The sequence below is a fragment of the Strix uralensis genome, chromosome 2 (assembly GCF_047716275.1).
Source record: "Strix uralensis isolate ZFMK-TIS-50842 chromosome 2, bStrUra1, whole genome shotgun sequence".
Lineage (NCBI taxonomy): Eukaryota > Metazoa > Chordata > Aves > Strigiformes > Strigidae > Strix > Strix uralensis.
In genome coordinates this window covers 36,559,905-36,587,902 of record NC_133973.1, presented here as the reverse complement: position 1 = coordinate 36,587,902, position 27,998 = coordinate 36,559,905, and the positions used below count along the sequence as shown (strand labels likewise).

The 27,998-nt window shown below is 45.6% G+C and overlaps 1 long non-coding RNA gene across 1 annotated transcript in view; it reads left to right on the top strand.

The window, feature by feature from the left end:
• The window catches only part of LOC141939162 (uncharacterized), a 55,459-nt gene extending 31,473 nt beyond the window's left edge, over nucleotides 1-23,986 (top strand). Inside the window, exon 3 of the long non-coding RNA XR_012627490.1 lies at nucleotides 23,623-23,986. This is a non-coding gene — a long non-coding RNA (uncharacterized LOC141939162). The remainder of the gene's footprint in view (nucleotides 1-23,622) is intronic.
• Nucleotides 23,987-27,998: the final 4,012 nt, after the last annotated feature.

Below are 27,998 nucleotides of genomic sequence, written 5' to 3'. Positions count from 1 at the left end.
GTCTTTCTTGGTCTCTTTTTTGACTATATAGGGAATTTGGTCAGCTAACTTTGGTCTTGAATCACACCCACAGCAGATGACTAACGCTGCCCTAAACAGAGATTTGTAGTATAAACCCTCATAATTTCCACTGAATGGATCTAGTGCTTTTTTCTTGGCAGACGTGGTGCCGGTGGTACCTGGAGGCATAATGCAGGTGACCTTGGCCAGGCAGGTGACTCCTGCCCATCCCTACCACTGCAGGAGAGATGAGGAAATCTCTCCTGACCTGGGACAGCACGGCTGGCCAGGCAGCCGTAAGGCCAACCGCTCCTCTCCGTGGATTATTTACGGGTACCCTCCCTGCCCAGGGGCTGCCCAGGTGGCTGGTGCTTGTGGAGCTGACTACAGCCTGGCTCCCTCCCTCCTCCCTCAGGCATTTTTTGGGTACCAAATGGCACAGAATGAGAGTGGCTCACTGCTGGAGAGGCTGGCGACAGGGAGGGAAAGGGATGGCAGGGCTCCCTGGGGCTCCCCCCGACGTGCTGCCCACAGCCTGCGGGCAGCAGCCACTGCACCACTTGTGCTGCCAGGGGAGGCTGATACCCTCCCCTGTGCCAGTTCAGCTGGTATTTATCCCAGTTTTTTCCAACATCCACCTCGTAGTTCTCTAATTTTCTTGCATCCAGCTCTTCATCTTTAGCTTGTCTGTCCTCGCAGTTTTCTGTAGCAAGCTTAATTCTTGTGGAGTTACATCCTTAGTGGGGGAAGACCTTCTCTTCAGCCCCCAGGATGGGCAGAGCCCTGCCTGAGCGCTCACCACCCCTTTTGAAGCCCTGAGCACACCTCCTAGAAAGGAACCAAGTGCAAAAAGTGTTTCTGCATGGACAGCACAATCAATGTGCCCGTTCAGTGCTGAGGCTGCCTGGCTGCTGGTGATACCAGTGGGGAGGTATTCGGGGGTCTGGTGGGAGTGCAGCCGAAGTGAGGTGCCTGTTCAGCAAAGATCACTGAGCAGCTCTTCACCAAGGGTGTCTCCCAGCTATTTCTGGCCCACTTCCCTGGCTGATCACTTTTCCAGCAGCGTTGTCACACCTTCCCATTCGCCTTTCGCCCAGCCAGCTAGGTTTTCAAGCTCTTTGTGGCAAGGATGTAATTATTTAAATTGCTCTCTGTAGTTACAAGTAGGCTATAAAACTAATAACTTGAAACAGTGCCCTAGCCTAGATAATATGCCCTGGAATCTGAAACACTAAACTCCAGTGCAGGTAAATTTGTAGCTGGCATAGATATGCTACCAAATTTCTGCTGAACCACCAAAATGCCTGAAAAGCTACTGAAAAACTTTCTAATGCACTTGGGTCCATCCCCCTCTTTCTCCCATTTTGTTTGAATGGACAGAGCTGTGGCAATGCTGCAGCAACGTGTCCAAAACTTGTGTCTGACCCAGGGGTGGGTGCTGCAGCAGGGTGATGTGAGGAAGGGCATGACCGTTGCTCATTAAGCACTTAAAAAGAAAGTCCATTGAACATACACCCAACCCAAGCTTTTGAATTGAAAACAAATTCAGTGTAAGTTAGTTTATTGAGTCAAAACTCACATGAAGCGAAAAAACCCTAGAAAGTCATTGAAGTGCAGCCTATTCAGACTTTCCAGCTGTAAACCGCTTGGAGTTCGGAGCCCGTCAGGACCCAAAAACTTTGGCGGTGCTGCTGGAGTAGCTGCGGTGCCACCGGATGGCACACCGTGTGCCAGCCGGCCTCTGCTCACCTGCCCCAGCCCAATGGCAAGGGGGTTTGCCTGAAATAGAAGCTTTAAGTCTTTTGCCAGCTTGTATAAATGCTGACCCTGACAGAAAAAAAATGAAGCTGTCCTTTTTCCCCCACCTGTGAGCTGTTAGGGAAAGTCACAGGCACTCCTTTTACAGCTGCTCAAGCTGTGCTTCCCTTTGATGACCATCTTCCTTATCAGCACAGCTCTGCGAAGCGGCTGGTGATACTCGGTGTTCAGCACTTCAGGCTCTGGTGTTGAGATCACAGAGCTCAGAAATAAATGCGAGTGCATAAGAATAAGCAGGACAGTAACTGTGGCTTTTGTCTCATTTCATTGAGTTACCTGGTACCTGATCCTTATGGCAATGAAAATTAAAGATTCATGGGCAGGCAACTCAACGTGGAAAACCCCAACTATTCTGTGTAAAAGCAATCAAAGACCTGACTTTTTGGAGTAGATCTACCTAATTCTTTGAAACGGAGCTGAAGGAGCACATGACTGGAGATGGGGAGGTTGTAAATCCCCCCTCCCACCCCCATTGCTCAGCCTCACTGTCCACGCCTGCATGGCAGCTAAACCACCCACGAGTTCTGGAAAGTGCTCTTGCATTTTTCACACTTGCCTTTTTAAAAAGCTGAGCTCCAGCACTTGCAGCCTGGCCAGCGTAGAAGGTCGAGGCTGCTCTGAAGAGCTGGGTGTTTCCACATCATGCGTCGTGGATGTGAAAAAGCAGCCCTAAACCAAGTCCCTAGCAGGAAACATTTCTTACTCATGCTCTGCTCACATGATACTCTGCCCTGGCAGCCAAGCTCACGGAGAGCAAATGCTTCTGCCAGCCATAGGGATGGGCTCCAGGTGTGAGAAAGTCCGTGGGCTGCGTGCAAACAGTGCTTTCGCAAAGGGAAAGGAGGCTTGCGAGCTACTTGGTATGTCTGGGGAGGCTTAGCCATGTGGTCTGAGACAAGCCGCTTTAAACTTTGTTTCAGTCTTCCCACCCGAGAAAAGAGAATAATATTTGCTTGCCGACCTTACCGGGGTGTTGGGAGATGGCAATGAATGTCTGCACAGTGCTGCAAACATAGAAGGTGTTATAAAAATGTGAAGCCTTTAGGTGCCAAACAGTATATTTGAACATTGCAGGAAAGGGAAATACGGTGCTCAGACAGTTGTGGGGCGAGCAAGACAGGTTTATTGCAGACAGGAATGTTTAAACTCACAAATACAGGGGGTGCCAAAATGCATTTATTAGGAGGTGATGGACTGCAGGCACTCCATAAAGTACGTCCCTGCTGACCAGTAGCACCAGGCGGCAGAGCCAGAGAGGTGGATGGTTAACCTGTGCAGGGTGCCAGGTCCATAACCTGGCCAGCATGGTGATCTGAGGCACCGAATGTTTGGGAGCATGTAGGGCAGAGGTGAAGGAGCACAGAAAGGAGGCTGGTGTTTTCTACAAGAAAGTCTATGAATAGACCCAGAGTGGTAAAACCGGGTGCTGCAAGCCCTTGCCTGCAGATACTTGTCAACACTGTTATCAGGAATACACGCGAAGCATTTGCATTTCTGCAAAGGGTGGTGAGCGCTGGAAGCGCCACCACTTCACCAGCAAATGCCATGCCCTCCGGCCCACCCCAGGGGTGAGAAGGGGACAGGGGCTGTTCCCCTGTCCTGCTTTGCCCTGGCAGAGCTGGCTCTGTGGGGTTGGGGTACCAGTGCGCTCACTGCCCGAAGCAGCAGAATTTGTCCCAGGGTATTTCCCAGGATACCCGGGGTGGACATGGCCATGGGCATGTTCTCCTCCCGTGAGGGGTGATGTGGTGTTGACAGAGACTTCATGGGGTGGATGGTGCTCATTGCAGGCAGTACCCCAACAGCAGTTCGTTGATACATACATGCCTTCTCCCCAGCCACCACAGCTCTTTTAAAAGGGCATAAAATACTTTGTGAGGAGGGGAGATGCAGTGATGCTTTATTGCATTGAGATATGCTAAGCCAGATGTTCAAAGGGAGAGGGAAAAAATCTGAGTTAACGTTGTTCGAGAGCCGTTAGCCCTGGGTTGGTTCGTCAGCGGGATGGCTTTTCCCCATCAGGGCTTGGCAGCGCAGCCTCCCCATAGCAACTGACACAAACAAACCCCAGGGCTGCAGAGAAGCGATGACTGAAAGGAAAGGGTAAGGGAACAGCCAAACTATTTTTATATTTCCGATCTACGCAGCAGCTATTTTTTACTAAATTCTCATTGTGGCACATTTGCTTGCCGGGTGAAGGCATTTTTTTCTTTTAGCTGAAGTCCCACTTATTTGACTGAAGAGCTTCACGCTTTTTGAGTGAATGCATGTCTCCATGCACACGTGTAATGTTTGTTTCCCTACTGTGTATATTAATTAATAGTCTTAAGTGTGTACTATTTGTCCCACACTCCTGCATCCGCCAGGTGCCTCCTGGCACAGCTAGGATGTGTGTTGGGTGAGTGTGGGCATCCTCCCTGGGTTACTACATCCCTCCAAGGGCTGGGGACAGCCTGCCAGCCCCCCCAGCTGCAGGGGATCCCATGTGGCTCCGTGCCACCAGATGCCATCTTGGACATCTCTGGTCATTATGCCCCGTGGAGGCCTCTTCCCCATGACCAAGGTTGGGCATAGGCAGTGGGGGTGGTGGAGGGGAGGAAGTAAGGCCATCACCGTGCCCTCCTCTGAGACACGTGGGCCAGAGGACGCTCAGCATCTGTGCTGGCTTATCTGGGGTACAAGGGTTGCTGTTAGCCCTAATAGCAGTTGCAATAGCAATTAGGAATAATAGCCCTGATCAACCTGAGAGCTGAGAAGACCAAACCTGTGGACTCAAGTGAGGGCACCAAATGGCTCATGGCCAGTTTGGGGAGGTGAAGGCATGAGCTGGCAGGCACGAGCATGTGCACCTGAAATCCCAGTGTCAAGACCAGTCAGTGCTCCAGGGCCCCAGCACGTCATGCCAGCAGGCAGGCACTGGAGAGCACCTCAGCAAACCCTGTGGTGAAACAGGTCTTCTTCAGGGACAAAGGGCAATGATGGCCTGGGTTATGAGTAACAAGAGCTGGGCAGGAAATGTCTCTCCTCTCCACATGACTCCTGGAGGTGAGGGAAATGCTCTCTTTGAGAAACAAAGACCCTGTGGCTGATTTTTATGAAATGTGAGAAGGGAGGGGATCAGTGTCCTTTTCACAGCCAGCTTGGGGGCTGGAGTTGGACCAGGCACCTGAGGCTGAGGACTCCTATGCAGGGGGTGGGATTTGACTCACCTACCTTTACATGTCTACGCTATGGCTGTCTCCATCGGCACATAACCCAAGGCTCCCTTTACTGTCAACAGGAGAAATGGGTGTGTTTTGGGCATGAGTCAACTGGCCTATTTTTGCTCTCTGTCTTAAGGTAACGTGAATTGCTCTGGGTTTTCCTCCTCCTTTCTGTTGGCTGTAAAGGGGGAATTAGCTCAGATGAACTTGATGCCTCCAGTGGGTCAGATGAATCGCCATCCCAAGTTAGTTACTGAGCATTAGATGCCGATGTGCCCTCCCCTAGCCTGGGCAAATGTAAGGTAATTTCAGTTAGCTTTACTCACGCTGCAAGAAAGCATGTAGGGATCCCTGAAGTTATGGTAAGTTCTTTTTTATCACAGTGTGAAGAGAGGAGAAATTCAGTGGCTCAGAATAACCGAAGGCCATCTGTGAGGAAAACAATGCTGCCATGCTTTTTCCTATTAATCTGATTTTTCTGCAAAAAAACATTCAAGAATTTTGGTGGAAAGATTTTCACAGCAAATCACAAAACCACAAAGGAAAGTCAAGGAATTTACTTAAGAGGTAGCTATCTTTTTTTCTGTTTTCAGTTGCTTTTACTTTTCCACTAGCTTTAAACATCAGGCTGAAAGTCATAGCTGTAGTACAAAGAAATGAGGGTTGTATCCATGCTTACTTGTGCTTCAGCTATAGTTTCCCATCCAGTAAACTTGGGTTAGCATACTACTGTGTCAGGCAGCATGCAGACGGTTCCTATCCTAATTCATTACAAAAGTAGTAGCAGTTGCTGGTGGTCATCATATGTTTGATATTTTTCTCCTGGAAACTCCTAGACGATCAACAGCTTTCTTCAGTAAGCATCCATCGGGGCCAGACATGAAACCCTGACCTGGAAAGGAGCCTTTGCTGGGTGGTAATTTATAGCCAAGTTTGTACAGCCATCACTGCTGTGACAGACGTAACAGCTCCTGCTACAATCATCTTGCAGAAATCTTTCTTCTTACGGGAAATTCTTCATTTATGGAGATGCTAATCAAACCAATACTTCTCTGGGCTTATAACACACTTGGAGGTCAAGTTTCAGCATGCAGTATGTTACATGCTAACTAGGTAACTGAATGAATGAATCAACAGAAAAATTAATGAGATTTCAAACGTGGAGACAAGTTAGAGCCACTTCTTCACACCTATATGCAAATTTGGCTTAAAAAAAGAGCCCTATGTATTTGCCAGGGGTTATAGCTGCTTGCTCAGTGCTTGTTAAGCAATCCGGTAAAGTACTTTGTGTTCCTGCCTGCCTGGCAGAGACATATCAGCTGAGACATCCACAGAGTGTCTGCAGCCTAGTATCGTTTGGAGGAAGGGCTCATTTCTATTTGAGTGGGTATGTGTAGGAAATAAAAGAACAATAACACCAAATTAAGATTTATGGTTGGACTAGATGATCTTAAAGGTCTTTTCCAACCTAAATGTTTGCATGATCTTCACACGTCTGATAAATCAGACCTTTGTTCTCCCCTCGTTGATGTGCTGGAGGAAAGTCACTGCAAGTGCCATTGTTTTCCCTTTTTGAAGGGCTTTAGTGTGTTTCTTTCCTCTGCTTAATTCAATGGATTTACTTGTTTTCAGAATATTTCAGATGGAAATATTCAAGGCGAAAGCTAAGATATGAATTCTGTGTTGCTGCTTGCATTAGGAACCACCTCTGGAAGCTTTCTAGTCTCCTTTGTTTACATAGTAAGACACGTCTGAAAATGATTTGTTGATGATTTCAATCTAGCAAGTCTATAAAGAGGTTGAGGCGGTCGGATGGGGAAAATTATCCCTTTATGCCTATTAGCCTTTGCTCCATAGGCCAGGCTGGGGCAGATGGCCTGCCTCCTCTCCCCTTGGCACAGTTCAAATGACACCATTCAAGCAGGCTATAATTAAGCAGTTCCTAATTTCAACAGAAGAGTGCCACAGAAGTGAAAAGGATGGTCCTGCTGGAAAACCTGCATTCATGCTAATATTGTTGAAGTGATTTTTTTTTTTTTTTTTGCCTTATGTGTGCTGTACATCCGTTACACATCCTAAAGCAATTATACGAGAAAGAAGCCATAAAAAGAGATGTATGCCCAAAACCTCACCTGTGTTTTCCAGCTATGTTAGGAAACCTAAGAAAAGCCATTTCCTCTTTCCACAAACCATCTTTCTTTGAAGGAAGCTATGTGTGGAATAAAAGGTGTTTTTTCAGTGCCACTGCATAGTATTTAAGGAAAGTATTAATAAGACGGGTCTCCTTCACAGGCCAGCTAAACAACTGTTCAAGAAAAATCTGCTCTCCACCCTTCCTACACCATGGTATTTCAACAAAAGGCAAGGTGTTGTGTCCCTGGCACAAAAGCCGTCTGTGCAGACGATCACAAAGGATGAGACAACTTTACACCTCTGGCAATGTTCTTATTGGCACTGTCACTGCAGTTCACTCTTGCTTTCCTAGCTAGTCTCACCTGGGGCAAATTTCTCTTCATTTCAGTGGCAGGAACACAGAGGTGTGTTTCAGAGGGAGAAAAGCAGCAAGGACATAGTTACTGCTCTGTGGAGCACTGGAGCAAGCAGGGAAAACTGGTTTAAAATCTGGAAAGGGATGGATCCCTCTGTCTGTCTGTCCACATAAGCTCTGTCTCTCATCATAACATAGAAAAGTTTTTTGTGTAAAATCAACAGGATCGGCAAAGTGGTGGTTGCATGCAATGTTGATGGAGCACAGAAAAAAAAAAAAAAAAAAGGATCTGAACTAAATCTTTTGGGGAAGTGTGGGTTTGAGCTTGGAACTTGGAGACATGAACATGTGTGGGCATGCCGGGATGTGATGTAAGGCACGATGCGAAAATACACCTAAGGTATTCCCCGGAGTTTGTTAATTGTTTATTGTTCTCAGCTATGATCTGGAGCAACAAGATCTGTGGAGATAAGGAAGGGCTTGCTTCCAAGAGAGCTGAATGAAGAGCATGAGTAAGAATGTGTTTCAAGAAGTCATTGACGTATCCATTCAAAAGCTGCAGCTCTGGAGTGCCGAAAGGTTGGCAAGCTGCTAGCCTAAGGAGAGTGGGCCTGGAGGCTACGGTATGGATGTAGGGAAGTATTCCGAGATGATGTGTCAGAACTGGACTCAGCCTGGGGTGAAAAAGAGGATGTCTTGGGGGAGGGGAAGAAAAATGAGACCTATGACTAGAGATGACTGGAAGGCGAAACAACTTGCATGGGAGTAGGTAACAGGAGGCATATTTCCAGGGTAGGTATGTGAATGGGACTTAAGTGGATACAAGAGTCCTGTGACTGAGCTGATCATGCAGAAACAGCTCTTGGCTAGAAGCAGTGCAAAACCTACCAGCTGGCTTCTTGCTGTTTAACTTTTGCAAGGCTTCAGAGAGGCAGGTTGTGCCATGATGCGGGGAAGCAGAACTGTATGCAGAAAATACTGTAGAAAAGAGGAGCCCATGAGGTGGACAGTGCTCAGATGGAGATGCTCTGGTAACTTCTCATTCCTGATTTCCTAGGAAAGTGGAAAAATATGAGCAGGGAGGCATTAGTCATGCCCTTCCAGGTAGTCCTCAAATACATTGGGTTACTGGAAAATTCACTAATAGATGGGCGATGACTTATAAACAAAGAGCTTTTAGGGCAGGAAGTCACAGTTGCTAAATGATAATAATTCATGGGTTTTGTGATTATATGTTTTAAATAGAACACTGTGAAAGAAAGACATGTGGCCTGAAAAACTGTGCAATTCCCTCATGTTGGATGGTGCTGTAGGCATCAAAAAAAGATTGCTGCATAAGGAAAAATGTCTTCCCTGCCAAGCCTGCCAGCCCAAGAACCTCAGCTTTTGTCAGTCCAGGTGGGTTGGAACTGGTTTATATAAATCAAATGGTTTATATATTTATTATCACCACTGTACACCTGTAGGGCTCTGTGGAATCGCAGTGACCGGACAGATGGGAAACGTCTGTCTTTTCTGAGCCTCTTGCAGATGTCTTATTGGGGAATGGGAAACAGGAAAAATCAGTTGTGCTCAAAATTTACTGTGGAAAAACACAAAGCATGCAAAATAGAACTATTCAAAACCTTTACTACTTCCAGTTCTTTCAATCGGGTTTTTAAAAGACCTTGATGTAGTCAGATTATTTTTTTTCTTCAGAATAAGTGGTTTGGGCGCATCTTTGAAATCCCACTTTCATATTCTGTGTCTATTTTATACTTAGAAACCTGAGTCCACACTCTCTGACTGGAATCCATTGCAGGCAGAGCACAGAGTGCAGGCTTCAATTATCTTTTGAAACCTGAGAAAAAGTTGGAGCTTCAAAGCTACCCATACATTTCTATGTTTTACCACTTATGTTATTGATGGATGGCACTGAGGAAGTGTGCTAGGATAGGACAAGTGATTAGAAAGGACTTGCTGAGCCACTCGGTCCAAGTATATGCTCCCTTTTCTAACTCATCAAACTCTACATTAAGAGTAGGTAGATTATTTGACCCCATGATCCGACAGGAAGCCTTTTCCAGAATCTGGTTATCCCAATGATTTAAACTTTTAATCTAATTTACAGTCTAACTGTGATGGCTAGTGTGTATCCATACGTACTTATGATGAAATTGTCCTGATGTGTAAACAGGTCTTCTTCCCAAGTGTTTGTGCCCAGCACACTTACAGGCAGCATCTGACTTTCTTCTGAGCTTTGTTCTGTTAGTTTCCCAAGTCAAAGCTTTTTTTTCTTCTGACTATTCTGATAATGCTTCTCCAACCCTATTTTGTGTCCCTTGGGAATTCATGTTCCAGAACTGGAAGCAAAAATTGTACCCGCTATTGCAAATGAGAGACAACCAAAGACTTGTACAGTGGCATTAGTATGAGCCTTCCTGAGGTACTGCTAACAGAGATACCTCCTTGGAAGCATTTTAAGGCTGAAGTTCCCTCTTCACAGCTGAATCATGTTATTGTTCATAACTTCCCTTTGCTCAGGGGAAAAAGCTCTGTTGCTGCAAGCTGATGAGTTCCTTGCTTACAGCAAAAAATAAGTAGTTCCCAAATGCATGACCTTGTTTTTTGTGCTACTGAATTTCCTCCCTTTTCTGTTACTTTGGTTCACAGGGTCCTCCTGTAGCATGTTCTAATGCTCTGAATTGATGTTCCTTCCCAGTTTTGTGTCATCAGCAAATTTTATTAGCACATGCTGACATTCTGAGCCAAGGATATGAGAGAAAATATAGAGTAAGGTCAGTCTTGGAAACAGTCCTGGGGAAGGAGCCTCTGTTGCTCTGACTCCTCTCCCCACTGCCTGAGGCCCTATCCTCTTAGCCAGGGTTTTGCCCACCTCAACCTCCTCCTTCTCCAGGTAAACTCATACCTTGTCTTGCAGCCTTTTTGGAACCCAGAGAGGAAAGGTTTATCTCAGATCTGATATCTAGATATCAGATTTGACAAGAAAAATCTACCCTGTGGTGAACCTGTCTTGCATCTTATTGCATTAACACCCATGCCGTCAGCTGGATCTTTGTTTTCCTCCTTTAAAACACATGCAGAGGACTTTCTTGCAGGAAGATGAGTCCAGCAGGCTCACAGCTGGACACGTGTATTTTTACCTGGAAGGGAGGATGGGGAACAGTCCAGGCATCAGCTTCCCACTGCCTGTGTAGCTCTGCTCTGGGTTGTGGCTGTGGCCATGCAGCTGCACGGCCTCTGCCTTCCCCACGGAGGTCCACCCTGCAGCTGCACACCTTGCCTTTTCCCTTGCTTCACAAAGGACTTCAGTTGCTCCTGTTTAATCATACATTTAACCATCCCTGACTAGATGGGCACACTCAAACATGTACTGAAGCACTCAGGACCACAGTTTAAGCAATGCTTGTATGAAACTGTGCGTTGCTGGTGCCTGTAATGCCACAAGCTGCAGCGTTTTCCCTTCATTGCTGAGAGGCTTCTAGGAAAACTTCAGGTAAGAGCTAACTTTTTAGTTTTAAAACCAAGCAGAAACAAGGCAATTAAGATGAGTAGCTGCCAGTTATTTCCTAGAAGACACAGAAAACAGAGAATCACAGCTTTTTCAGGTAGCATCCAGCACAGTGATTTATTTCTGTATCAATTTTCATCACAAGCAATCCATCAGACGAAGAATCTGAGGAAATTTACTTGCAGAATTCTTTTGATTTAAAAAAAAATAAAAGCCAGACCCAACCCCAAGCTCCAGTCTTCACTGTAATATGAAATAGAGACAAACGAGGACATTGCAAGTCTCCTTGAAACACATGATTTTACATTGCAGCATCTTTTACCACAACAAGGGCACCAATCTCTGTCCAACAGCAGCACACCCATCTTGATGTTCGCTCCCATTTGTTCTGTGCTGCTGCAAAGACAGATTTAACCTTTCCCGGATTTATTTTTCAGTGTGCAGACACGCACAAATGGTTTGCTATTTCCTAAATTACCAGCATCACCCTGTTGCTCAGTGACAGTCTGAGGTCGCTTGTCTGTTGGAGCAGATGTGGAACAGGGTCAGCACAGACCCCAGAGCACACACGTACATGAGTGCCCCCATGGCCAGTCTGGCTGCCCCAGCAAACTCCCTGGCACACAACAGGCTGGCAGAGATCAAAGTGGGGTTTGAAGCCGGTGGGTCCTGCACTTTCCCTCCCATCCCTGCAGCACTACCCCAGACTGCAGGATGTCCTGGTCAGACAGTGCAGTTGCAGCCCTTCTTCTGAGTGGGGGCTTATCTGGATGGTGGCTCTGCAGGCTTTGTGTTGAACTATGCTCAGGGAAAACAGCCCATGGGCATCCCCAGGGGGCTGGCATGGGGATGCCAGTGCTGCAGGTCATTCTGCTGCATGAATAGCATCCCTGTTATCTGCATGCATGCCCATCCCATCCTGCCCAGTTGGTGAAGCTGTGAATGGCTTTACCCTTTAAAAAGAATGAATAGTTAGTGAGTAAAAGTTTCACTGCCATAGCTATCAGGAGCATGGAGAAAAGTCACTCTCTTGCTTAATGAAGTGGTAGCCATGAAAAGCCAGTTGAGATGCAATTTTAGCCGTAATAGCTATATATGGTATAACTCACTAAGGCACAACCTACCTAGTTTGAGGACACATACTTGGCTATGCTGACAAACACCTTCTGGTGCAGACAAGTGCTAGCTGTGTCAAGAAGTCCTGTGGTGGCCCAGGGCAAACACCAACAACTGCTGGGTCCCCAGGCACACAAACCTCCTCTTCTTTCACCATCATCACCCTGAAGTGACACCGGCCAAGCCCTGGTGACTGGGGGCTCTCACCCCCTGCACAGCTGCAGAGGCTGTTGCCTTCCCAACCCCAAACCAACTAGCAGTAAAACAGCAACGAAATGCAGTTTGCTGTTTTCCAAGCAGTCTGCATCTTCTTGATGCTTGGTAGCAACAGCGCGTTGCTGGTCTGTCAATCCAGGCACGGCATGGCGTGCACATTGCTCTTCCTACACTTACATGCTCTGCCCCACTGCCACCCTTCACCTCCCTGCTCACAAACCTAGCAGCACGCCAAGCTGCCACGGCTCAAGCTAATCCCCATGGAGCACTCCCAGAACTGCAGCTGGCTTGGTTGGTGCTGAGTTGTCCTCTGTGTGTGTGTGCATGTGTGTGCCCGTACATGTGTGCTGCCTGCTGCTCTGTGCAAGGGGAGAGGGAGCTCTGGGGTGGCAGCCCGGGCAGCCTCACGACACCAGGCTGGGGTGGCTGGGGCTCTGAGTGGGCACCGCTCAGCACCGCTGGCTGGCTGAGAAACAGACGGGTAACCCGCAGAGCGAGAGGTCCCTTGCCCATCCTTCACTTGTAGACCTATACCTGAACAGTGTCGGGAACCCAAATTAATGGTCACCGAACCACACTCACCATGTCCTTTTCCTATAATCAGTGTTCACTGAGAGATTAACACATCCCCAATCAAAGGAACTGAAGCAAAACCATTTGTTTCATCACTGTTTACTCCTGATTGCCCAGTATTGATGTCAGGTAAGAGGGACATAATTTGTTTAAACCTTTACATCAGGATAAACAGGGGGACTTCACCCAGAGGGAGTGCTGTTTGATGGCTGGTTAGGAAAAAGGGCAGGGAAGTATATATGGTAAAATCATCAGGCCAAGCTGGCCATAGGTACGAGTCCAAAATAATTTCCAAAGACTCAAATCAGTCAGGAATGAAAAGAAGTAGAAGCAGCTGCTTATGTCAATGAAAGAGGAGTATCAAAAATTGTGTTTTTGGAGAGGCAGAAAATAAACACTGTTCCTGTTACTTCTAATTTGCTGATTTTTTATAAACCTGTCATAAACAAAAACATTTAGTACATATACAGTCCTTTTATTACCACTTTTGGGCTATATAGAGTAGCATTTATCTCATGTGTAAGGATGTATTACCCCTTCCAAAGGAATACGTCTCTGTCTACACTTGGCATCTCCCTCTCCTTGTGTCTCCAATACCAGGTTATTTATGAGTATGTGGTGTATTATCTAATTAGGTACATGTTCTGGTAGCTGAAAGGAGTGAGAATAGCTTTGTTTAGTAGTTGGTAATTAAAAATAAGTCTTTCTTTGAGGAGAAAGAGGGTCCCCTTGAGTACCATTGCTTATTTTTAAAGATGCAACTAGAAAAGGTTCAGCGAGACGAGGCAGCAGTTCTTGCTAACACCAGTTATAATGTTTTTAGGGCACACTGAAAGTTAGATGTGCAAGTCAGCTAATGGAAACCACGGTGACTCCAAAAGCCAGGGTAAGCTACCTGTTGTGGTGAAGCCCACCAGCCGCAGCAGCATTGGGCAGAGGTCCACAGGAGGAGCACCAGGCACTTTTGTTCACAGGCACAGGGGATGTAACTCCCTGGGACCCCAGCCTGCACCACGCACAGGCTCAGCTCTATGATGATAGTATCTGACAAAGCAAGATGACAATCTGAGAGACGCAGTTTGAGAGACATAGCCTCCAAAATACAAAGTCCTGAAAGAAAGCATTCTTTATCATTGCTCTCTATAGCAAGAATAGCTCCCAGCTGGCCACTGTAGCTGTCAGGCATTAACCTACTATTCCCAAATCTCTGAAATGAAATCCAGTGAGAGGGATCAGGAATACAGACTTTCTGTGCTCCTCTTCCTGCCGGAGACCCTGGCCCCTGAGACCCCAAGTCCTTGGATGGTGAGTGAGGATGGAGCAAGATGCGCCAGGAATTTTTTATCCCATCTTGTCTTAGAATTGTTAACCAAGTCAGTGTCAAAGGAAGCTTATAGCTATTAATTTGCAACACGAGCAAGTTGCGAGGCTTTGATTGTACACTGGTGAACTTGTAATAATAAGAGAGACACAGTATTCACAGCAACTTCTTTTAAAAGTGGCTCACTTCTTATCCCTGATACCATCCTAAATCCAAGGAAAAGGGAAACTTCCTGCAAAATAAATCGTGGGATGTATAGCAGTGTTTAGAGTCATCTTTTTTTCTAATGATGTTCCTGAGTGCAGGTTTAAATCAAAGATTAAAGTGCAAGTCTGCTCCTAAAAAATTATCTTCCATAATATGGGAGAACATGATGATACAGAGAAATGATCACTTGTTTTAAGACTTATTTACTTACAGAAAACTGCTTAGCAACTTATTTACTTACTTCTAGCAAGTTACAGTATTACTTACAGTATTTTTTAATATTGCTAAGAATCCTGCTTGCCCAGACTGTTCTGTGGAATTTTACTAAGGACTACTGTGTCCATCAAAACAAAGCAGTTTACTGTGAAAATCTACCAAGAACTGCAGGGTTCAGCAAAATACCATGTTTTTGTCCTTGAGGAACAGGTGTGCTCTAACTAGTTGGGCCTTGGTAATGAGTAAAGATAGCCATATATGGATCGTAGAAGTTTCACTGGTTCCCTTAAATAAGATAGGATGAGTAAACCGGCTGAAAAACATTTTTGTTGTTCAAGAAATTGTCTAAGAGAATCTGCGCATGCTCTGGGGGGAAAAACAAGGTGAGAAAGACTGTGAGCCTTCCTCCCAAAGATCCCCGAGGACCACCAGGAGGGAATGTGCAGGTGCAAAGATAACATAAGCTGTTGACAACAGCCTTTCAAACTAACCCAGCCTTACTCATGCATATGTATGTTTGTGTTATGTAATCCAATGAATATGTATATCCACACTCTGTAAGTTTTTGGTAAAATGTGCTGGGGGTGTGCAAGCTTTGTGGAGAAATCCCCTTGCACCCCAGCGCCGGAGTAAACCTACCTGCTTTATAACTCTATTCGAGTTGTAGAGTCTGTTTTCAGCAAATCAATGGAGACTTAATTTGGTTAGCATGCCCATAGGTAGCCTGTACTTTGGTCAATGCTTAAGTTAAGCATTGAGAAAATATCATGAAAGATGTCATATAGCAGTAACACTAACTTGATTACCAGTCAGACATTATATGACATAATTTGAAGACATTTCATAAGCTATATAACAGGAGATAGCACCTAGGCAGTCATGAGAGACAGCCAGAAGTCTAGCAAGATATGATAATGCATTCAGTCTTCCAAGCTTGCTAACTCTCTGTCTATCAATTTTACCTTCACCTAGTACAAATTTAGTGTCTGTTCCTCACTCACCTGCTCCCTTGTTGAGGGGAAAAAAAAAAAATCTTCTACTGCACTTTCTATCTATTTGCCAGGAGCTCAGCACAGCAGTAATGAGTTGAATTGATGCCTAAATTAATCTCTTATTGATGTTCTGCAGGTGTTACCATTCCAGTCTCAAATGAAAGGAGTTCTTGGAGGTCTGCCTTTTGAAGAAGTTAAATTAGAGCTGGTGTTTCTAAAATTTGTGTGTCCAGTTGTGGAGTGCTCTGGGCAATATTACATCAAATAAGTTATTTAAACACTTATTCACTGAAGGGGAGTAGGGGATGGATATCTCTGTTTTTCTTCTGACCCATTGCCAGTTTTTTGATTTTATAGTTTCTTTTTTTCAAGTCTGAGCATAGGCCTTTTCACTGGGCCTGCTGAACATGAATAGTGCTGCTCCACTTGTGTCACTGAGAAATAAATGATTTGCTTTGTTGTTTCATTCTGTAGCTGAATTCCAGTATTTACCTTGCATTGCTGCTGAAGCAGAATATTCATGGGGCAACTTCTTTGGAAAAGCTTGATGTATTTATATGATTGATAGCTGGAAATAATAAATTGAGTATATTTATGAGTTTTCAGACCTTGGATAGTTATCCTACTGCAAAGTAATGACATTAGTAGGTTTCATTATCTGGCTGAGAAGTCATTAAAAAACAATACTGCAGAAAACAAGTCTGACTTGAACATCTGGAGGATGAGGAGTAGCAAAACAAATGAAAGGGCCTGCTGTATTCTGTGCCAGTAGGATTTGCAATCCAGAAAGAGATGCAAATGACTAAGGCTGAGTGATCTACTTTCTGTAAGCAATCAGCATGACAGACTTAACCCATTTTTTTGTTTGCAAATTATCCTGAAGTAAGTGCTGCTGCTTACAGATGTGTTTGCTATTTACATACACTTTGTGAATAAACTTCTGCTTGGGGGTTAGTCATGCGCTATTCAGCATGACTATTGCTTGAGTGGTGTTGTTTGTAGGGTGTGATTCATCAGACCTGCAAGAGAGCTCTAAGGAGGGCTGCATGAGCATTACTAGAAATATGTGAATGAATGCATATTCACAAATTGTGAGCATGTTTGTGATGCTTTTCATCTCCCTGCAAACAATCTTATTTCCAAAGAAAATTTTGTTTGTACCAAAAAGTATTCTGTAATTAGTAACTTTTTGAAATGGAAAACTTCTTGAAACCAATTACATCTGTCTGTATATCTCTAGTACTCTGTCTTATATTGAGCAAAGTGGCAAGTGGCCAGCCAAGGGCAGAAAGGTGTATATGACAGTGGGTGCAACCTAGTAATATGCTTCTATGGTCCTCTGTGTTGGCCCCCTGAGACAAGTTCTTGAGCCTCAGTCACAAGGTGCTTCCCTGTGGGATCCATTATTTTTTCTTACTGCTGCAGACATGCCTTCAGCCTGATCAATGCACTGTCCTGACATGGTCTTGGTCTCCTGAGGGATCTCTGCCCTCAGGGTTGCTGAGGCAGGGTTTGCTGCCCTGCCGTGCTCCCGGTGTAGGGGGCAGAGGCTGTAGCATTGCTGGGTTTGCAGACCTGCGGGGCGGGGTGGCCTTGGTGCAGGCTGCAAAGAGCAGTGGAAAGTTTTGGGTCATATGGTCTCAGGTCTGGTTGCAGGACACATAGGTCCTTCAATATGAGTGCACTGGATATGTTAACTGCCTCAGGTCAAGTTATCATTTGGTTTGCACTGGGAAAAGTCCCAGTGTTCTCATATTGTGTCCTCGGAAAACACCCCTGCCCGCTAAAAAACCCCAACCACAAGGTGAAATGAGAGCCACTCGACTGTACCAGACTGGCAGAATAGCCCAGACCAAGTTACTGGTGAGCAGAGAGCTGAAGTTTTTGCTATTTGAGTGGAAAATAGTGACAAAAATGGCATTTTGTTTCCCCTCTCTTGGAGTACCTGAGAGGTGACCCCTTTCTCCTGGCAGACCTCTGGCCTGGTGAGGCAGCGGGTAGTGAAACTGTGAGGTGCAGGTGCCCCTTGTATCAGCTGTCCCTGTGGGGAGGGGGGAAATGTGTGCAGGGCTGATTTCCCCAGTCTGGGGGCCAGTTTGCACAGATGGTGCCATGCAAAATGGTTCTGCTGTTTTGGATGAGAGGTACCAGTGCCAAAGGTGATCCCTGGGCTGGAGCAGCACTGAGCAACCATCCTGGCCAGGACCAGCTCCCCACTGCACCTTGCAAGGGTGAAGGTAGATGCAGTTCCCAACCCTTGGGAGTTTTCAGCCTGGTTGGAGATGTGATGTAACCAGGGCTCCCAAGCCACTTACGAGTTTAATGTCACTTAAAAATATATACTTTATATCAGATGCAAACTGCCTGTGCTCCCCAGGTGCCTCCCTTCCATTAGCTTAATTTTCATCAAGAAAACATAATCAATTCTACTTGAGGGTATCTTTATGGGGCAAAGGGAGAAGGGAAAAAGCTGAGGAAGATCCTTTCTTCTTCAGTTTTAAAGCATGAGAAGGCAAGAAAACAAAACACATGTCCCTAGCCCCAGCAGTCCCCTTATCTTCCTTTTCTGTTGACTTCCTGCTCTGTTTTGGCAGCTCATAGGACAGTGTCTAAACTTTGCAAACATGAAGGAATTCAAATGGAACCCTGGATGTCATCACATTTTCCAAGTTGGCCATAAATCATGGTTTGTTATGGCTATTCTCTTGTGAGGCAGAACATGTGCAAGGAGATAAGAGTCTGAAGGAAGGAGAAGCAGAGGGTATCTCAAAAGAAAAGAAACACTAGTAGGAAAGATCTAATAAGAAATGTTTTGACAGTCTTGATTGAGCTGAAAAGCCATTGAGGAACTGGTGTGCATTCTCATTGTTGCGGGGACATTGCCCCACCTAATTTTAAGTAAGTTTGCTTTGGAGCTGGAAGAGAGCTCTTTCCCTTGCCATTCAGATTTTGTGTCACCGAAAGTGGGATTTTCCCGGTGAGGCAGTATTTTCCAACCACAGCGATATGGTGATTCATCAGACAGATCCTCAGGTGATATAAATAAACTTAGCCTCCACCAGCTTCAGTGGTCTTGCACTGACTTACATCAGCACAAGAAACTTGGGATGGAAAGTTCCCATCGCTTTGCCCAATCTCTATCCCAGCTGGTCTCTTACCATCCCTCAGTTCTGGCTAGAGTTAGGAAGAGTTAGAGAGCTATCCCAAGTGAACTGGAAAACTTGCTTTCTCTTAGTGAATGGAAGGCATAGGTTAGTTTCCTCTCAGGAAGCTTTCTCTTGTATCCATCATGTATTTTCCCTTGCTTTGCTCTTGGTTTGACCCCATTTTTCTCAGCTGACAGTGCTGTATGGATGTTTGGGGTGGGGGATGTTCTGTTGGTCCTCCACAACAAAATTGGGCATGCAGGGGGTCCTCTGGGGAGTTGCTCCAGAGATCAGAACCCTGGATTTAGTTGTCAATTTAATGCTTTTAAATATTTTTTTTTTTAATGGGGGAGGTGGTTGCTTGGCTGGTGGGAGGTTAACCTGAGGAACAGCGCTAGACAAGGAGGTAATTATATTTATTCCTTGGCTGCATTGTGTGGAATGCAGATGAGGGTTAAGTGGCTGTAATTACCTACGTAGTGTGCAACGTGTCACTCTTATTTTACAACAACAGGAGTAAAGGTGGCTGAGCCTGGACCTGTTGCTTTGGCTGTCCTTGGGTTTCCAAGCAGCTTCCACCCTGCCACTTTTCTCTACTTGGCCAGCATATTTCATAAGAATAACACCCAATCGCTGTGTTAGATGGTGTTCAGAGGTGTTTTTACTTCCCTTGGTACACTATTATTTGCTCCGTTATGACGCCACATAATGGACAAGGGTGAACAACTGGTTAGGAGATGTTTGTTATTTTCAGACATATTCAAGTGAGGCATTTTTTGCATCTCTCTTATACTCAGGCCTCTCAGGAGAGGAGGGATACCTATAATTTGCCTGAACTTGTTTCTTCCCAGTGAATGATTGCTTCAATAATCTCCCTGACTTCCAGAAATAAAGTACAGTGAGATCTGCTCTCTTTATGCCAGGTTTGGAAAAAAAACAGAAAAAAGAAAAACAGTGAGATCCTTGGATCACCAGCAGGAATTTGGATTTGGGGAGAGTGGGCAATCACCATCTATTCCAACTATAGCCAGCCTGTGATTAGTATCAAGAATCCATACCAAGAATGCAGTGATTACATTAGATGAGGTCTCATCAAGCAGCTCACATCCCTTCATGTGTTCGGAGGTAGGAGCCTGCAGCCTGCCTGCTCACGGCCTGGCCTGAGTGCACCGATGTGCTGCCTCCTTACTTTGGGCTTTCTGGGCTTGACAGAGAAGCCAAGGCCAAGGACGAGGCAGTTCCAAGGCCTGGCCACACTAGAGGAACAATCTCAGCAGGGACCCTCACGAGTGGTGCACCAGAGTCTTCAGCCCTGCAAGGTCTCTTCTCTGTGCTGGGGTTGTTTCTCCTGTTGAATTCCCTCCATTAAACATCTTCAGGTTGCCCCACACCAGTGGCGCTCCTCTATACCTTTTCTCATTCGCTTCAGTAATCTTATTTCTTCCTGACAAAAGCCTGCTATGAAAATTGAATCAACGGGGATGCCACTTTAAAGGGGTTCAATTGCTCTGCTGTGTGTGCTTCCTTGGCCTTCATCCTGGGTCTGCCTTGCTCGGTGAGGTTGCCTGCTCTGTGGAATGGAGACAGAGCAATGCTCTGGGCAAGCCAAGCCAAAATGTTCATCACAGAGCCATGAGCAGCTCCCAGGCAAGCAGCAGTGACTCCCTGCAGCGATGCAAGCCTGGAAGTTGGCTCATGAGCAGGAAACTTTGGGAGCTGCTGCCAGAGCAGTAACAGTCATGGGGAGACAGTACAGCTGCCATGGGTCCGCCATCAGTGGGACAGGGCCGGAAAGTGTGGGGTGCTGCGGGGAGGAGGAGGAGGAAGAGTGGTTCACTAGGTGGCAGTCTGCCCTCTGACTGCTGGTGGGAACACAAGTGAACGGGGTTGCAATGGGTCCTTGGGAGCGGCTTTGCACAGGGGTCCTACGGCTGGGGGAGCCATGCTTGTGGTCATCCTGGGTGCCACAGTGTAGCTGGTCTTGTTTGCCAGGAGCTCAGGCAGATGATTGACTACACAGGAGTCCCTGCTCTCTTCAACACATCACAGCTTGTTTCTAGACCTTGTATTTGTGGGAGAAAGCTCAAACTGATGACCAGAATATGCCTGCAGAGTTAATAAACCAAATTAACTGAACAGTATTTAGTTTTCGAAAACTCAAGATTTGAGCTGTGTGTCATGATTTTTTTGTTATTACTGTATATTTTTTTAATGTGTTTTGGAGCTGGCAGATCTGCTAGCATTAGTTCTTGCCTCAGTCCAACTGGTTGTATGGTTGCTTCCAAACTTTCTTTTTGCCTAAATCCCTGTTATTTTAGTTGGACAGCCTTCTCCTCTGGTTCTGCACTGCTGCGCAGGGCGGCTATGCTGTTTAAAGGCTGTCAGGTCTGATTCTCATTTACACTCTGGCAGCATGAACCTTCACACCCACTTGAGGGTCCTTTTCTTCTGCCAGAGCGTTGGAAGGAGTCTTCATCTCTGCAAAGCATACATCCAGGAGGTGGCCATCCCCATCGTATGAGGCTGCGTGTTATGGGATTTCTCTGGTCTTGAGTCAGCTTGCAGAGTGCTCTGTGATCCTGATGGATGAAAAGCTAGGTACAAAATATCAGCTGGGATTTATTTTCTCATTTGCTAAAGCCTTAGGCCCACTGACTGCTCCTGTCTGCTGTGGGATTCCCACTGATGGGAGAGATGCCCACACGCTCTGGCTGAGGGTAGCGCCTGCTTGCAGGTTTGCAGCAGATTCTGTATCAGTTAAAGAGCTGCTAGAAAACTTTCATGTGAGCTCTCTCTCCAACTTTGAGTAACAGTCTAATGGCATGCTAAGGGTCTGTCCCTGAGAGTGCCAAGGAAGTGTATGATTGATTAATCAAGTTGTGTTATGGGCAACACTACTGTTTCTAATGTTTGTCACGTGCCTGTTGTTCATGATGTATGCCTGCATCCAATGTAAAATTAGTGGGTGTGTCTTATAAACAAAAAATAATAAGCCTGTGAGTCAGAGTTAAAAATTTTCCCTTCTGTGTGAAGCGCTCATTAATCTGGAATTTTAAAAGAGGGGAAGGGCAGCCTGGAGATGGGTTGTGCTCACTTGTTGCTTCTTCCAACAGCCGGCGATGTGGCCAGCGATGGCACTTCTGATGCACCATTTTCTGCATGTGTGTGTTTTGGAGCCACTGGCTGGGCTCCACAGCTCCTTCAGTGCCAGCTGCCCAGGGGGGCTCTGGTACAGTCACTTGTAATCTTATCAACAACAACAACAATAATGAAAAATAGATAATTTTTAGGGCTGTTGTTGTTGTCTTAAGGTGGCAATTTCACTTCCTGAATGTGAGGCTGAGGGTAAATGGTTTTGTTGGGTTTTTTTTGGTTGGTTTTGCCCATCTTGGTTTTTAAGTGGATCTGAAAAAACACCACAATTTCATAGTAGACATATTTGCCCAAAGATGTTGTCGTCACATTTAGGCATAAGCCCTGTGACAGGCTTCCAATACCTCTCTGCTTCTGGGTATGCTGTGTTGTGGAGCCCGGATTGGCATATGTATATTTGATCTGTGATTCCCCTCAGGGAAGGTGCTATGTCTTTATTATGCACAGGTAAATAGGTACAGCAGGTCAATATCTAAGCCAGAGAATCCCTTTTTATAACCCTGAAAAAGGGGTGTCATGCTATTAGTCCTCCAGAAAAAGATCTGGCAGATAAGATGGCAATAGCTTCCCTGCCAGTTTGACCAGAAGACCCGTGGAGCTGCTGGTAAGTTCCTGATGTGTTAGACCTGAAATGCTGGAAATAGCACTATGTGCTTTTAGGCTTTTTGTCAGATGGAAGCCTCTGACAGTTCTTCAGTGTGGCAAGGAGGCTGCTTCTCATCTCCTCACTTCTGGACCCCATGGAATTAATGGCAAAAGCAACTTTCTCTTGTGACTCCATCCAAAAACTGCCAGCAGCAGCCCTCTGCACCTCCTAATGAGGACTGATCTGGGGGAGCATCTTTCTCTTAGAGTGCCCTGTGACAAGTCAGCTGCATGCCTCTTGATCCATTTCATGATACTCCTCATGGAGACCTCACATAGGCAAAAGTAGAGAGATTTGAAAATAGTATTACTCTTGCTTATTTATCTTGCAGTAAATTCAATGTATTAAATCACTGCCCTGCTAAAAGCCTGTCTTTCTCCAAGATCACTTCCTATGAGGTCAACTTCAGCAATTAAAATGGCTACTAAATCTTTGGTTGTCGTTACAACACTTTTTTTTTAAAAAAGCCTAAATAACAAAACATACCAGTGTTCATTTTAGTGCCATAAACATGTTAAGTAATTGAGTATCTGAACAGAATGAGAAATGTGGATTTTATTTTTAGAACTTGAGCTTTAAATAAACAGGACACTTTTAAACATAACTCCATTTTGAATAATGAGATGTTTTCATGGACATAATGGCTATTTTCAGTATGTTCTCCCAAGGCTCTTCTTTTAAAATGTGACATTTTACATCTAAATTGGAGTAACACAGAACATTTGTGCATTAAGAGAGGTCAGCTCTTCTTGAGAGTAAATATTTGTATATATGTGGGTTTGTGTGATATATCTCATGCAAGAACTGTGTGTAACAGTAGGAGTTAATTTGGTTTAATAATCAAGCTGTAAAAAGCTAACAGATTGATCAAACTCATAGATTGGTTTCCTAGTATAAAAGGCATTACTTAAGTATATTTCCCTATTAGTATTAAAAGTTCTTTATGTAAATATGTATATACACCTAAGGAAACTGCCATGTATATGTCACCAAGCTGCTGTTGTCCTCTTTCTTAGGTGTGGAAAAACATGATGCTGTTCAATGAAAGACATACGACATACATAGACATCAGTATTTTCCTGCTGTTGTGTGGTACTTTCTGCTTAACACAGACTGCATGATTGACCCTCTGCACCAGTGGAAGGAGCAGCTCGTTAAAGCAATAAGCAGAACCACCTTATATCTTAGTGTAAGCATGAAAAGGGAGATTTCTGTAATTTGGCTAGAAAGGGGTATACAACATTTCTGTTTTCCATAGGCATGGTACATTTTCAGCCATGCATGTTTCTCTGCTGAATCATCCTTGACACACCTACACAGAGCTGTGATTTGCCTTGAATAAGTACTGATGCCTGAAATAGATCTGAGCAGACATGTGCAGCAGTGTTTGTCAAAAGAGAGAAAGACATTTTATGTTTCATTTTATATATAGCACGAGCTGCCAAGCTAGTCCATGTCGGAAAAGAAAAGTTTCAGTTCTTGTTTTCCAAGAACTGATGTTTTTTTCTCCTTGTGTTTGTCCTTTGTGAGTGACCTGCTGAGAGGTCATGGCAGTGCTTCCCCATCCTATATGCTCTGATGAAAGCAACATGATGCAGTTGAATGAGAAGGAATAAAAAGGCGGGGGGGGGGGGGAGATGCCTTGGGTTAGGGGGAAGCACATTAAGGTATGGGATGGAGATAGATGGGGTGGCTTATATTAACATACATCAAACAAAATTGAGCCCTGGTGTTTGCTACTGCATGTTCCTGTTTGGCGGACTCTTCTGCTCCTGGTCCTTGGGATAAAAACCTGTCCTGTTTTGGACTTCCCCTACTGCAGGATGCCCAACAGCACCATGCCTGGGCAGTAGATCCTCACTGGAGATGAGTGGCCTGGTCCACTTCCCCATGTTAAATAAATATCTGTTACGCTGGGCTTTATGTCTTGCATACTGTAAGTGACCTTGCCCAGTTACAACTGCTGGGTAAGTGAATTTTTATTTTTATAAGGGCCTGTCTCCTCCCCACCCTCTTGCTAACCCACTTACATACAAAGCTTCCCACTTGGAAATCAGCCCGTCCTATTAACCTTTGCAAGCAAGGTGATGATTTCAAATGGTGAAGTGTTTGGGAGCCACTCCCAGGTGATAGCAATGCCTGCTACTTAAGAGGACACCTCTCTTGGGCTGTTTACAGCTCAAAGCAGGCAGGGAGGGAAAAAACCAGCCTGAACATAAAGAGGGTCTAATACCACCTGCTCTAGCCTCCTGCAGCAGTAGAAACCTGGTTTTACTCCCAGCCAAGTATCCTGGTCTCCAGCATGGAAAACATGGTGGCAAGAGCAGAGGACACTGCATTTATTCCATGTGTGGCACTGGTGGCCAGCTCCCAGTTTATCTCAACTTTGCTCACTGTGTGTGCTCTCTGTTTTGAAATCATATCACTACACATGTTCAGGTCCAAGATATTCATACCTCTTACCTTCTGGTTTAGTGATGCAGTTGTAGAAATAACTCCCTTGCAAACCTTCTCAGTATCAAACTCACCCCTTGAAGCATGTAAGTGCCATTCAGTCACTAGGGTCACTCTGTAGGCTCAGTGAATCTGTGCTGAAAAACATACCAGGTCCACATCTCTCAGGAAATTTCCCACTCAAATGGGAGCAGGGCAGGCAGGTGGTGATGGGATTGCGTGAGCACAGTGGAAGTGGAACAGGGTTTTTTCCCCCTCCTCTTTCCTTGAAGATGAAAGAGAAGCATCAGAAGTGGATTGAATCCATTACATTACTTGTAGGTATGTGTATCTGATATTTGTTTATGCTGGTGTCTATGTACAGCTGGGCAGATAAAATGAAAGAGTTTAGGACATATTTGACATGACCACACACTTTTAGAACACAAGATATACAACAGATGATTGCATGTTTAAAGCATTTTCCTTGATAACAGATTGAATAATTTACCAGTAATGACAGAGAATGATAGAGTGGTCAGCGAACTGTGTTGCACTACAACTGAACTACATGAACTACATCCATGCTGTTTGGGCTATTTTGTTTGTTTGTTTTGGATATTTTTTTTTTGGCAACTATCTGTTGCCTTTACAACAAAACAGATCCAGTGGAAAATGCCCCTGGGGAAACATGGAATGGAGTGTGCATGTAAAAGCAAAGTGGGGGAAATGTGAGAATTTATTTTGTGCTTGATTGAAGGAAGTGCACTGAACTTGAGAATGTGAACAGGCACATCTGGCAGAAATGGACCCAGGAGCAGGATTAACCTACCTGATCCCAGCAACATGTTTGTTGACTAGGAAGCAGAGGAAGATTTCTAAACTTAATGATTTCTTCCCTTTCAGAATCATCTAGCCTATTTTCTGCACATCTACTAGTTTTTCTCTTGTTGCATTCTCCTGCTCCATCTCCTCTGCTGTATTCCAGCAGCTCAGTCTTCCCTGTGACATCATATCTGCCTTGATCCTAGTGCATGACTGTCCAAAACGTGACCATCACTGCAGTGAGATGGTAGGGAGTGATACCTTGCTTCCAGGCGCTCTTTGAGGGAAAGGTGCTTTCTCCTCCACAACCAAAAGAAGTGGAAGACAGGAATGCTTCTTCAGCTGCCTACAAGTGCTTCCCTTGAAGTCTGGCCATGCTCAGGATCTCTGCCTCCCCCCCACCCCCAAAGACAATGCTGCTGTGCTATTTCTTCAGCTTTGTTTTGCCCTAGCTGAAACACAGAGCACCATGAATTCACTGATTTGGTGCTGTCAGCTTAGTTAGATGATGCCAAGCTGTGTGAGCTCATGGGTTCAACACCTTCAGCTTGCTGGAGCTGATAGAAAATCACCAGCTTCATCTAAATTACAGCTTGGCCCTTAGTTAGGTGTCAGGGAGTCAGGTCACCACGTGGGCGCCACTCCATGACCCAGGTCAGTGGCTGCCTGCATGCTGCAAAGCTCAGTGACGTGTTTTTGGGTTCCTTCCTTGTGGCTGGGCTCCAGGCTCGAACCTCGGTGACCCAGTTTTCGAGGGGTTTCCTCTTGATGTACACCGTGTAAACAAGCCTGGTCTGCATATCTGACTGGGGAAAGTTCTTCACAGACAGGCCAGACTTGCAAAATGCCCACCTCTCACTGAAGAACAGGGTTTATAGTGTATCAGATGTGTGTAGGACTACTTTTGTTCATGTTTGGTTTGTTTTGGTTTTGCTTGATTCTTAATTTGCTGCTTTCTGGTTTCTCTGTTTTTTGGAGCATCCTGTTCCAGCTCTAAGTTGTCTCAGCAGGGAAATTGGGATTTCTCAGCTCTCCTTGGCTGTCCCAACTGCGCTTTTCAAATGTTGCCCAGAGGCACCTTCCCCCCATCCCTGCCTGAAAAATCGAGGCAGCAGCCCCTGTGCAGGGTGGACAGGCAAGCGGGCAGAGCCAGGTTTTGTCCAGGCCCCCTCTTGATGTTGTGGGGTGCAGCACCATGCACAGGGCAGGCGCAACGCCCTTTTCACACCCCATGGCCATCTAGGGGTCCTCCCATTGCCCACCCTGTTTCCCTTTGGTCCAGATTGTCACCATTACCACACATGCTCACCCCAAGTCCCAGTGCCACGTGAGAGAGCATGGCCGAGACACCGGCTAACACTCCTGCCACGTAAACACAGGCTGGACCACAGCACTGTGTTTCAGCTTGTAAGTGATTTTTCTTGGGGACCCTCTGGTGGGCTTTGGCTGTGCAACAAACAGGTAATTTTACTGTACACAGCCTCATCCAAACTTATTTTACCATTGGTTTACAGAGACCGTGTGTGGGAGGGATAATTTATATGATGGAGAATTTTAAGAGAGGAAAAGTTTCTGTGGCTTTTAAAGCTAAGATCACAGATAAAGGCAATCCAAGGCTGCAGAAGATGAGCAAGTGCATTGATAAATATGTGCATGTGAGAGCAGAAAGGTGTATGCACAGGTCTGAGATCTTTTATTTTCTTCTTCCTTCTCTTTGAAGAGAGGAAGATGGTTTTCAGTTACGCCGTGCCCTCGATCCATCTGACACAAGATTTCAGCGTGAGTGTGCATTTTTTTACTGGTATGCTTAAAACCTGAAGGGCTCCATTCAGTCTATCTGCAGTAGTCTGAGAAGTTGTTTGCTTCTTCACCAGAAGTTACTATTCCCATAGCAGAAAAGCATGTGGGCTTATGACTCATCCATTCAAGCTTATGTATATTAAAGCTGGACTTTGACCTGTGGCAACTGAGAGGCAGCATGTGTTTGCCTCTGCCAGCTCTGTTGCAGGGGTGCTAACCTGGGGCGGGTGGTGGAGAGACCAGTGTGTGCCAGTCAGAGCCCTGGGCAGCAAAGCTGGCCATATACACAGTGACTGGTGGGCTAAGAAAAAAGCCTCACCAGCAGGATCTGGGA